Source organism: Ambystoma mexicanum, chromosome 6q (assembly GCF_040938575.1).
Source record: "Ambystoma mexicanum isolate Mex_15411 chromosome 6q, UKY_AmexF1_1, whole genome shotgun sequence".
Taxonomy (NCBI): domain Eukaryota; kingdom Metazoa; phylum Chordata; class Amphibia; order Caudata; family Ambystomatidae; genus Ambystoma; species Ambystoma mexicanum.
Window position 1 is genome coordinate 1237958779 of NC_090937.1, and position 13333 is coordinate 1237972111.

Below are 13333 nucleotides of genomic sequence, written 5' to 3' on the forward strand. Positions count from 1 at the left end.
ATCTGCAGGGGGACAGTTGCTGGTGTGTCCACCCCTGCTGGACCTTCGACTCCCGACTGTGGCAGGGATGGGGTCCCCACCGAGCTGGCTGCGTTGGTCGGGGCAGGTCCACAGGGGGCCCTGGTGGCATCTGGGCCGGAAGACGGCATGGAGCACGACTGGCGCATAGCCACCACAGAGGAGGAGAGGGTCGCCAGAAGGCCACACACATGTAGGAAACCCCCGACCATGGCAGCTCCCAAATGGTTCACGTACGCACAGTGCTCTTTGTGATGATGTGCATGCTCCTCCCGGGAAGCATGCACCTCATCACGAATGCCAGCCGTGCGCAACGCGACACCAATCAGGACCCTATCCACACGGCCAGGGGTCCCCTCGTCCGCAGGTAGAGGAGTGTCAGATGACATGGACATCTCCCCTACCTGCGGACGGGCCTGGGATGGGGCATCCCTGCTGGTGCATGGTGGTGCAGTCACAGTGTCAGGGACAGTGACATGCACAGGCACCTCCACGGCGACCTGTGCTGCCTCCTGCCCCTGGCCCTGGACTGCACCACTTGCACCAGCGGGGATGCCCCCACCAGGCCCCATGTGTGGCTCAGTAGCGGCCTCCTCCCCCTCTGTGGAAACCACCAACCTGGATGTCTCCACGCCGGCTTCCGCCGGTGCAAGCCCCTGTGGGGGCTCACCCACCCCTTCCGCTGCAGCCGTGGTGGCATCCCCACCGCTCTGCTCCACAGCGCCTTCTCCGCCCTCTTCTTCACTTGCCACTGTGTAGAGGGAGACATAGAACACAAGCATCAGGGTACTGTACAATGGTCCCCTAGACAGGAAGCAACAGCAGATGAGTGGCACTGTCATACATCACTTCCATCATGTCCCTCCACAACACATGGGTCAGTGCAGGCAAAAAACATACAGTAACAGGCATGGCGCATGCCATGGACATTGGCATACATGACCAGGGGACTCATGATTCATACAATGTTGGTTTTAAACTCACATGCATCATGGGTCTTGCCATCACATGCACACACCTCACCGTAGTTCCATCCATCTGGCCTCGTACACCACAGACGCAGTGGATACAAGGATGACTAGGCTGCATCAGTGAATCTGAACATTGTCACAGAAATGTGTCATGCATCCATGGCAGTTACAAGTCACAGACACGCAGGTCAGACACACACACATGGACACCATACGTGTACATGGGACCAGCACCCATCCCTCACCCCCACCCATGTCCAGGAACAGAGACTGCCATGCTTCCATGTGTCCATTCCGCACAGAGCCCCCCATGTTGCAATTGAACACATTCACCAACCATGTGGTTCACACATCACTGTACTCACATGCCTGACCATGATGTCCCTGCACACACACATACGTACATGGCCTATGTCACACATACAGGCAGGTATCAGACAACCAACACACTGCAACATGCCCTGTCTCACACAGTAATGCTTGGCCACTTACCGGCCAACTCCAGATCGGTCTGCCTCCGAAGGATCTGGGCGTGGAGCGCTGGGTCTAAGCGTTCCAGGACCCTCATCTGGATGTCACTCAGGCGTGCCCGGCCCCCCTCCGCGAGGCGCCGGGCCTTATTGAGGGTCCTGGACCTCAAGTCCTCCCAGCGCTTCTTGATGTGCTTGATGTCGCGGGTTGCCACCCCCTCCGCGTTGATGGCAACCACTACATCGTCCCAGATCCTCTCCCGTCCTTCCTTGTTGGCGCGTGGTCTTCCGAAGAGGGCATCATAATGCCCCAGGACATGCTCCACCAGGACACCAACTTCCTTCTCACTGAAGCTGGTGGCCCTCTGCCTCTCTGGCTGGGGGTCGCCACTGGTCTCAGATGGTGCTTGCCCCGACATGGCGACCCCCGAGGCAGGCGTGGGTGGGCAACTGGGTCCTGAGGCTGGGCTGTGGAGCGATGGTATCCCAGTCGGGAGTCTACTGTTCCAGCAGGGGTCGACACAGCAACTGGACCCCTGCAGATGGCTGATGTGCAGGCACCAAATGGCATGGCACGGTGGCAGCAGGCAGGCAGGCAGGCAGGCAGGCAGCAGCAGATGGCACGTGGGAGGCTGCTCGGGGCACTGGGGAGCAGTGATTCGGCCTTCAGGGCAGGAGCGTGGTCTTCCGTGTGTATTCGCGTGGCCAGCTTGATACGGAGTGATTTGGCACGTGAAAAATCTGCACGTCAGCGTGTAATTCGAGGAAAGGCCCTTAGCGCGTAAGCGCGTCTGCACGCATACGCATTTTCATTGGACCAAAGGCCCTCAGCGCGTGAGCGCGTCTGTGATGTGTCGTGCGAGGGTGTATCCCTCATTGCACGTGATGACAGAACACACGTGGATTTCAACCAATCGCGTGTGAAAGTTCACGGCACCCCGGAACACACGTACCCAGGCCAATCGCGTGTAGATTTTCTCGCGCACCCCTGTAATACACGTACCCAGGCCAATCGCGTGTGGAACTACCCACGCACCCGGAAACACACGTACCCAGGCTAATCGTGCGTGTAATGCGCGTAATCGCGCGTGAAAAACTGCACGTCCGCGTGTAATGCGCGTAATCGCGCGTGACAAACTGCACGTCCGCATGTGACGTGACGCGCGCGTGCGTTTCCCTCAGCACGGGTTAAAGGTGAGCGGGCCCAGCAGTTCGCTGTACGTGCCTTCCGTGGAGACCGACGTGTGTTGCTGCTTCCAGTTGTTTCGCGCGCCATCTACTTCACAGCTCTCAAGGACGTATCTCTTCTTTTGGCGGGGGTATTGGCTACGCGTGTTTTTCTGCATCGCGCTAGTCAGACGGTGAGTCGCAAACGCTCCTTTTCCCACTGCGGGTGCCCCTGTGTATTGCACCCATTTTCGATGTCATCGTAGCCTGCGTGTCCCACGCGTACGCGTTATTCGTGTTACTGGGTGCCACCGTGTACTGCGGGAGGTTAAATCCACGCACGTAGGCTGCAGGGTTGCGTGCACAGTTTTACTGCAGTTTTGGGGTGCCTGAGCGTTGCGTGACCCGTCACCACATCACCGGGGTCACATACAGCCTTGCAGGTGCAGGGGGGCTGTTAACATCTTGCTTCCCACCCCTTTCACCCCAATTGCCCAGGTCAATTGTGCTGTACACCTCCCATTGGCACCACTCCATCTGTGCCAGCACTATTACATCTGTGCCATGGTTGGGAGGCCACCAAAGGTGAGGGGCGCCTCAGCTGGGCGTACTCCTCGTGGCGGGCGTGGTCGGGGACGTGGCCGTGGTGACCAGGGAGTAGGGGGACTCCAGGGTGTCCAGGGCAGCCACAGAGGGGGAAGAGGCAGGGGTGCGCCACTTGAGCACAATGTTGTGCCATGTGTTGGTGCAGCCATGCCACCACCCCCTGTGGTTCCGGGGGATGCAGCTCCTGCATCTGGCACTGGCACCCGTATGACCCGGCAGTCCGTTCCATCGACTGCCACGGGCCCAAGGGTAGCGGTAGCTGCAGGTGCAGCTGTGGACACCGCCACCCAGGCTCAGGGTCTGCCAGCGCAGGCTGCGTTGGCACTTGAAGAGCCCTTGGTAGATCTCCAACAGGCCAGGGGGGAAACCATAGGGGCACGCCGGGCTGCTCAGACCAAGACACGTGTCCTTGGGGCAGTCATGTCATCTGCTGCCCCGAACAGCCGGGTGTTGGCAAGTGCAGGGGCAGATGCACCCAACAGCACCCCGGTTGTGAGTCTGCCAACCAGGACCGTTGCGGTCAATGACCCTGCCACAGCTGATGTTGCTGCGCAGGGTCCATTAGTGGGCACCCAGCTGCCACTGACACAAGTCAGGCCTTTGGTCATCCCTCCACCTGCCACTCCCTCGGCTTAATCCACCGAACCCACTGGCCATACTGGTCAGGGCGGCATTAGCCAGCCAGGGTCTGCGCCACAGTCCAAGAGGAGGAAGGTTGCACCTGCAGCACAGGCTGGGACCCCACACACAGCCAAGACCTCCTGCACGTCGAGGAAGAAGCCTTTCTGTAAGCAGGAACTGGACTTCCTCGTGGACTACGTGCGGGGACACAGCCGTGACATGCTAGTGGGTGCCAATAGTCAGACTACGGCTGCCCAACGTGACACCCACTGGAAGCATGTTGCGGAACATGTCAGTTCATTCGGCCATGAGGTGCGCACGGCGCAGGAGTACAAAAAGCGCTGGAATGACATCAAGCGCAGCACTAAGGCTAAGCGTGCCTCAAATTACAACTTGACTCTGGTGACTGGCGGTGGGCCTGCACCAGAGGAGGAAGAACTCACTCCGCATGAGGCTCTCGCTGCGGAGTTCATACCACCAGAATTGGTCGAAGGTGTGGGAGAGATGCTGGACTTTGATGCCCAGTCCAGTGAGTGTCGATGCGTAGTTGTTGAGGACGTGTGTGTTTCACTTGTGGGATGTGTTGTGCATGATTGCTGCTACATGTGACGTGTACATGGTTCTGATGTGTAAGTAATGCAATGCTACCGTCATGCATGTCTCCTCTGCCTGCATGCGGGACTCCATGTGGGCATGCTCCCTTGCCCCTCCTCCGCCACTCTGCACCCCAGTTCGACCTTTGCACTGGTCTGCTACATTCTTGCCAATGTGTAGTTTCTTGTTCATGTGTCCTGTGTAGATGCTAACTTCCAGCTTAGAAACTGCCAGACATATGCCATGTGGTACAGCCTTAGTACTCGATGCAGGGTATCCCACTTGTACTGTGCATGGATCAGATGTCCCGCAGGGACATGAGTGCCCATTCATGCTCCATGTGCATTGCACGCATGCCCCTATGTGTCCTTGACTGGATGATCACTGTAATATGAGTCCTTGGTTACATACATTGCCTGCCATATTATCGGCCTCCCCATGTCAACTGTGGCTCAGTCCTGCGTTGCACACATGTTTAGGCTCTGACAATCTGTGTGGCTCACAGGCCTCAGCCTGTTCAATGGCCAATGACTCTGTCCAACTCTTGTCGTGTCTTCTTCACACGTGGCTGGCCTCCGGATCTTCCATCATGTGTCCTGCCCACTGTCCCAGCATCATTTGCAGTGTTGTAATTTGAATCACATTAAGCTGTTGATGCCAGTCAACACTGCTTGTCAATACACAGGTGTATGGGCAGCCTTTTGATACCATGCTAGGCATCCCTGCTTTGGTACTGGGGTGGAGGGGTGCTTGGCTGCTAGACATGGTACACATTGAATACACAATGCACGTGATGTCTGAATTTGACATTGCACTGCCTTCACATTTCCTGGCACACACCATGGAGTGCTTGTATATGTAGGTAGTGAGTGGCGTACACATTTTCAGCACTGCATAGACCCACTTCCATGCAAACTGCCACCTTTCAACAGGTCTGATCACAGTAGCTATTCAAAGTAGACCCAGCATGCATGCCAGGTCATATGTTGTGTGTCACATGTCTGCCGGATGCCTTTGCTGTCGGTGTGTGTGTGTGTTGTGTGCTTCTGACATGTGTAGTGACCTTTTCCTCTCTATTTTTCAGGTGATGATGCAATGGATGCAGAGGATGGTGTTGTCATGCCAGACACAGGGTTGGTAAGACCACATCAACCCGGCACTAGTGGGGGTCGTGGGGTGGTAGGCCACGAAAACCCCCAAGTGCTGCAGTCCATCCTGTCTCTGGCTGCCTATGAGTCCAGCCTTGATGACGACTCTGACGTCCATGTTGAGTTGGATGAGCATCAAGTCCATGTGTCAGGGGTGAGTGATTCTGATGTGGACACTCCTCTGTCTGCGACACCTGCACTGAGGGATCAGACAGTCTTGGTTCCTCCGCCCGTGGTGGATCGGGACGCAGGGTCACCCTCCACACCAGTCACTGATGTGCCTGGGACATCACGTCGACGGGGGCATGTAGTCGTGCAGCCGCAGGCGGTGCCAACACAGCGAGGACCTCCGGTCCTTGGGTCCCGCAGGGGTCAAGCCCGGCAACACGGTCGCCGCGCGCAACCGCTGTATACTGAGTGGGAGCAAGACATGACTGCCAATTCCGAACGGCAGGGGGCAGCAATGGAGAACATCGCTGACAGCATGGAGTGTGTGGCCCGGTCTGTGCTCCCCCCTGCTAGGCAGGTGCTTCTCCAGCAGCAGGCGGCACGGTCCACGGCCCGCTCGCTCAGGCTGGGCATGGCGGCCTCAGACAGGGCACGCCAGGCTGAAATGTCGTCTCTGCGTCAAGCAATTGCTGCTCACGCAGAGGCGCACATGGATGCCCTGAGGGAGGAGTATGCCTCCCTCAGATCCACTCTGGGTGTCCTTATGATGTCCCAGAGGCAGCAGGCAGAGGAGAGGTTTGCACAGCTTGAGCGCACCATCTCAGCTGAGCTACAGGCTTGCCGGGAGGTGCAGCGGTTGTCCAGCCAGGCCTTGCAGGAGGAACTCCGTGTTACACGTGCTACCTTGCAAGAGGAAGCACGTGTATCACGTGAGGTTCTGCATGCAGACCTATGTAACATCGCCACACAGAACCAGGCTCACCTGTCCGGCAGACTTGCTGCCGACGAGGGGCAAGCTGCGGCTAGGCGTGGCCAGGCTACTGTGCCACGTCCTCCTTTCCGGGATGAGCCAGACTCGGACGACCATCTATCTCCCACATAGGTCGTGCTGTGCAGGCGTTGAGCCCATGGAGGTATTTTTTTTTGGCTCAGCATCATCGCATGTGGATGTTGAGCAGCACCCTGTACCTCCCCCCTCCTGGGTGCCTCCCCTCCCCCCCGGGTCGTATGTGGCCATTTTTGATTTTTCGTTTAGTTTAGTTAGTTAAGTTTCTGTTTGATAGTTAGTTTAAATAGGTAATGTAGGTTTTCCATAGTTAGTGTAATTAGTTAATAGTTGAGTTAGTTTAAAATTTGTAGTATATTGTGCTTTCATGTGACAGTGCGGTGCCTTGTGGTTTTTGAAGGCATCCACTGTCTGTTCCAGCTGGGCCCTTCATGGTTGTCTTGTGTATGTGTTTGCTGCTTGGGTTCCTTGACTCACATATGCCACTCCTGCCTCCCTTATCCATGGGCTCGCAAGGATGGTTCGGTGTTACAGAATTTTACACAAGGGCTTTGGACTGTCATATCTGTGGCATGTCTGGTGCTTTGTGACTTGTGTTGACACCCCTAGTGGGGATGATTTAGGTGTAATTGTCCACTGTTCAGCTTTTTCTAGATGGGGTGTGTCATGATTAATGTGGACATTGATTGCTATGCATTGTGTATTATGTCTCATTTCTTTCCTGTACACGTGCCTGTTGCAATTCATGCTGTAGATAGTGTTCCACACTTTGGAAGTCAAAGACGGACTGATGGTGTGATTTGTGATGTGACTTTCTGACATGGTCAAGTAATGAGATGCCTGATGAGACACACACAGATCACTTTGATGCATTAATCATTTGTTTCATGCACTTTCTGCAGGGGGATGAGGCACCAGAGCACCTTTGCCAGCAGACATGGCCCATTGGACGACGGATTTCCTGACCCGTTTGTTGGTGCCCACATGCACATGTGTGCACGAGCAGAGCCACAGTGATTGCAGACCCACATCCTAGAACTGCTGACATGTTCCAAGGAACTCCAGGCAAGGTGAGCATCACAGGGGGGCCACGACACAGCAAAGCTTGCACCAGGCGAGTTGCACATGCAGGCTTAGTCACAGCACTGAGGGTGAGCTTAAACGAATATTGGTGTTGAAGCACACAATGCAGCTCAGATGTGTTTGTGGACTGATGGCTGTTGATAGTAGGGTTGTCTGGGACACATGCAGGGGCAGTGGCACATACCCTGCGGTACACCAAGGTTCATTGAGGCACTTGTATCAACCATGTAGCCTTCCGAGACATGGAAAGGGGCAGCTCACAGGGACATACAGCAAGGGACATACTTGGGTGCAGTGCATGTCTATTCCACGTACTTCATGATAAATGCACTGCCAACTTTGTTTTGGTCATGGTGGTACGCAACTTGCTCTGTAGTCATGGCTTGCCATATGGGTCTGTCTGCTTACCCAGGGAACATTGCATGTTGTGTGAATTGTGACACATTGGTGTTCCACTTGCCACGCACCCACCAGCGCCTGACTTACTGCATTGACTGTGTATGACCCGTCACAGGGTGATGTTATATATGGGTACGAAGCGTCGAGCACTGATTGTCTGTTTGTAGAGTAGTTTGTTGCTATGGGGCATGTTTTGTTTTGTGTTTTCGTGTAATTGGCACATACAGGTTGTTGACTGTGTCTCTCTTTGCAGCATTGGAGTGCTCCTGTAACCGGCCCTGAGAGTGCGCAGGCAGGAGGCCAGCACTCAAAACCAGAGCAAAGTGTCTTGTTGTTTTCCTTACAAACTGCCCTGCATAGGCTTGCCGGGGAGTGTACTGATGCATGGATGTATGTGTGGTCCTATTTGGTATGTTTTTTTCCCTATTCACCCGTGATCCTATGCAATTATGAAACCTGTACCCTCTACCCGGTGTTCCTGCTTCCCTTGCCTATCCAAGCAACGTTCCCTGACCCTCTTTCCCCACTGGGGTTGCGGATGCCTGTGTAAGCCCCGAACTTGCAGGCGCCAAAACCCTAGAGGGGGTGGTTGGTTCGTACCACTCCTGAGCCTGGACTACAGAAGGCCATGACAATGATGTCCAAGTTTGTTTGGATTGTGTATGTGTTCATGCAGGTTGTAAATTTTCGTGCATTCCCTAGTTTCATGTGTCATTCCTCCTCCCCTCACCTGCCACTCATTCCAGTCATCCAGTGTGTATACTGGAGGGGTGGGGGTGGTGGGAGACATGGGTGGGGGCCTTGTGGAGGCTGCCCCTGGTGACTGGAGGGGTGGGGGTGGTGGGAGACATGGTTGGGGGCCTGCTGGCAGGTGCCCCACAGTGCTGGGGGGTGGGGGTGCAGGGGGACATGAGTGGGGCCTGCTGGGGGGTGGGGGTGCAAGGGGACATGGTTGGGGGCCTGCTGGCAGGTGCCCCACAGTGCTGGGGGGTGGGGGTGCAGGGGGACATGAGTGGGGGCCTGCTGGGGGGTGGGCGTGCAAGGGGACATGGTTGGGGGCCTGCTGGCAGGTGCCCCACAGTGCTGGGGGGTGGGGGTGCAGGGGGACATGAGTGGGGGCCTGCTGGGGGGTGGGGGTGCAAGGGGACATGGTTGGGGGCCTGCTGGCAGGTGCCCCACAGTGCTGGGGGGTGGGGGTGCAAGGGGACATGAGTGGGGGCCTGCTGGGGGGTGGGGGTGCAAGGGGACATGAGTGGGACATGGTTGGGGGCCTGCTGGCAGGTGCCCCACAGTGCTGGGGGGTGGGGGTTGCAGGGGGACATGAGTGGGGGCCTGCTGGGGGGTGGGGGTGCACGGGGACATGGTTGGGGGCCTGCTGGCAGGTGCCCCACAGTGCTGGGGGGTGGGGGTGCAAGGGGACATGAGTGGGACATGGTTGGGGGCCTGCTGGCAGGTTCCCCACAGTGCTGGGGGGTGGGGGTGCAAGGGGACATGAGTGGGACATGGTTGGGGGCCTGCTGGCAGGTGCCCCACAGTGCTGGGGGGTGGGGGTGCAAGGGGACATGAGTGGGACATGGTTGGGGGCCTGCTGGCAGGTGCCCCACAGTGCTGGGGGGTGGGGGTGCAAGGGGACATGAGTGGGACATGGTTGGGGGCCTGCTGGCAGGTGCCCCACAGTGCTGGGGGGTGGGGGTGCAAGGGGACATGAGTGGGACATGGTTGGGGGCCTGCTGGCAGGTGCCCCACAGTGCTGGGGGGTGGGGGTGCAGAGGGACATGAGTGGGGGCCTGCTGGAGGGTGGGGGTGCAAGGGGACATGGTTGGGGGCCTGCTGGCAGGTGCCCCACAGTGCTGGGGGGTGGGGGTGCAAGGGGACATGAGTGGGACATGGTTGGGGGCCTGCTGGCAGGTGCCCCACAGTGCTGGGGGGTGGGGGTGCAGGGGTACATGAGTGGGGGCCTGCTGGGGGGTGGGGGGGTGGGAGACATGGTTGGGGGCCTGGTGGAGGCTGCCCCTGGTGACTGGAGGGGTGGGGGTGGTGTGAGACATGGTTGGGGGCCTGGTGGAGGCTGCCCCTGGTGACTGGAGGGGTGGGGGTGGTGGGAGACATGGATGGGGGCCTGGTGGAGGCTGCCCCTGGTGACTGGAGGGGTGGGGGTGGTGGGAGACATGGGTGGGGGCCTGGTGGAGGCTGCCCCTGGTGACTGGAGGGGTGGGGGTGGTGGGAGACATGGGTGGGGGCCTTGTGGAGGCTACCCCTGGTGACTGGAGGGGTGGGGGTGGTGGGAGACATGGGTGGGGGCCTGGTGGAGGCTGCCCCTGGTGACTGGAGGGGTGGGGGTGGTGGGAGACATGGGTGGGGGCCTTGTGGAGGCTGCCCCTGTTGACTGGAGGGGTGGGGGTGGTGGGAGACATGGGTGGGGGCCTTGTGGAGGCTGCCCCTGGTGACTGGGTGGTGGGGGTGGTGGGAGACATGGGTGGGGGCCTTGTGGAGGCTGCCCCTGGTGACTGGAGGGGTGGGTGTGGTGGGAGACATTGGTGGGGGCCTGGTGGAGGCTGCCCCTGGTGACTGGAGGGGTGGGGGTGGTGTGAGACATGGGTGGGGGCCTTGTGGAGGCTGCCCCTGGTGACTGGGTGGTGGGGGTGGTGTGAGACATGGGTGGGGGCCTTGTGGAGGCTGCCCCTGGTGACTGGGGGGTGGGGGTGGTGGGAGACATGGGTGGGGTCCTGGTGGAGGCTGCCCCTGGTGACTGGAGGGGTGGGGGTGGTGTGAGACATGGGTGGGGGCCTGGTAGAGGCTGCCCCTGGTGACTGGGGGGTGGGGGTGCAAGGGGACATGAGTGGGACATGGTTGGGGGCCTGCTGGCAGGTGCCCCACAGTGCTGGGGGGTGGGGGTGCAAGGGGACATGTGGCTTGGCTGGGGGGCATGCCCATGGTGGATGGGCTGCCTGCGGGACATGACCGGGGGTGCAGGGTAGTCCCCTGTGGTGTGGGCTGCCTGCAGAGGTCGTGGAGGGGGTAGAGGGGAGACCTGGGAGGACCCACACTGGCAATTCACCTCTTCAACTTCCCGCACACCCACGTAATACACTGCCCCACTCGCACAGGCCCAATCGCGTGTAGGATTTCTCGCGCACCCCTGTAATACACGTACCCAGGCCAATCGCGTGTAGATTTTCTCGCGCACCCCTGAAATCCACGTACCCAGGCCAATCGCGTGTAGCATTTCTCGCGCACCCCTGAAATCCACGTACCCAGGCCAATCGTGTGTAGATTTTCTCGCGCACCCCTGTAATACACGTACCCAGGCCAATCGCGTGTAGATTTTCTCGCGCACCCCTGAAATCCACGTACCCAGGCCAATCGCGTGTAGCATTTCTCGCGCACCCCTGTAATACACGTACCCAGGCCAATCGAGTGTAGATTTTCTCGCGCACCCCTGTAATACACGTACCCAGGCCAATCGCGTGTAGCATTTCTCGCGCACCCCTGAAATCCACGTACCCAGGCCAATCGCATGTAGATTTTCTCGCGCACCCCTGTAATACACGTACCCAGGCCAATCGCGTGTAGCATTTCTCGCGCACCCCTGAAATCCACGTACCCAGGCCAATCGCGTGTAGATTTTCTCGCGCACCCCTGAAATCCACGTACCCAGGCCAATCGCGTGGAGATTTTCTCGCGCACCCCTGTAATACACGTACCCAGGCCAATCGCGTGTAGAATTTCTCGCGCACCCCTGAAATCCACGTACCCCGCTCAATCGCGTATTTAACTTCCCGCGCGCCACTTTATTGATGCGCTGGGACTCTACCGCCTGCCTTCGTGTGGCGGCCGTGTTTCAGCTTGTGCGTGTCTTTGGCTGTGCGTGGCTTTGCCCTATTCGATTCCATGAATACGTGTGGTTCGAGTGCGTGTGGGCGTTCCGTCTGCTTCCCTGCAGTACATCCCCAGTTACGCCCTTATTTTTTACGTGTTGTTCCCCATTCCGCGCGTTACGCCCCATGTCCCGCCCACTTTCTGGTGTGTGCGCTGCGGTTGTGCGCCATCACTGTGCGCGTCGCGCACGCCTTTCGCGATGTTGCAGTGACGTGTGCGCCATGCACGGGTTTGGCGCACATCCCGAGGAAGACACGCGCAGGGACTTCCATGAATCGCACGCGTGCGCGTGCGCCTCTTTTTTTCCGCTTGTGCCTGCTTGCGCGTAGATTTTCGGCGCACGTTTGTTCCATGAATCGGCCCCTCAATTACAAAAAAGACTTCTCAATAAATGAAATGTCAACAGAAAGAACTTCTTAAGTATCTGCGGAGGTGAATGGAATCACACTATGAGGACAGAACCATACTTTAATGAAGAAGTGTACAAACAAAACCAAACAAATACAATATCCATACATAGCAGTGGGCGAGGATATGAAAAAGTTAATAATACCATAATGGAACAAGAAGTACTCCTTACAAAAATATGCCCTGAAAACTTAGAATTACCCCTCCATTCAACTGAATCAGAACGTCTAGTGTACAAATGGCCATGCACGTCAATATGTAACATACCCAAACAATTTTGCAAGTCTTTACGCCAATTCCTCAATCAATATGTAAAAAGCAAAGACAAAATCAAATTAAACAACTGCAAAATATGGATACCTGTCCAGTGCACAAATACACAGGACTACAAGGACATTCATTGGCCTGCATTACAGGACCTACTTGTAAAACCACCTTCCATGATATCAAAAGAATTTCAACACATCATTCAACTATAAGAAATCTAGTCTATAAACTGTACTGTCGGGGGGGGATTCTGCCGGGGTCGGCCGGGCCGTCCGCAGACCTCCGGGCAGGGAGGCCCCAACTCCTCCCGTGTATATCTCGGATCGAGACAGAGTATGAGGCACACACAAGGAGCAAGGCAACTTCTGCCGTTTATTATGCAAACGGCAGGGATGGGTCAAGGAGCGTACGCGTTCGTCCTGACACACACACAATAGTGGGGCTCGCAGGCCCTTTTTACTACATTATGACGCGCTACTTGCGTCATTCCAAAAAGTTACCAAAAGAACCTATCGCCACTCTTGATTGGTTGCTCGAGTGGTGGGGTTAGTATAGTACGCATATAGAGAATGATATTAGTGGTTAAGATGTAGTCAGGTGGTATATCTGGGTTGTCCCTACAATTAGATACATAAGAATTGTTACATGAAGACCCCTGAGGATTGGCTAACGTTACTGACGTCTGAGATAAGAACCTCATGTTCTGATTGGTGCATCCGTGAGCTCCCCAGCCTGGGACCACCGTTG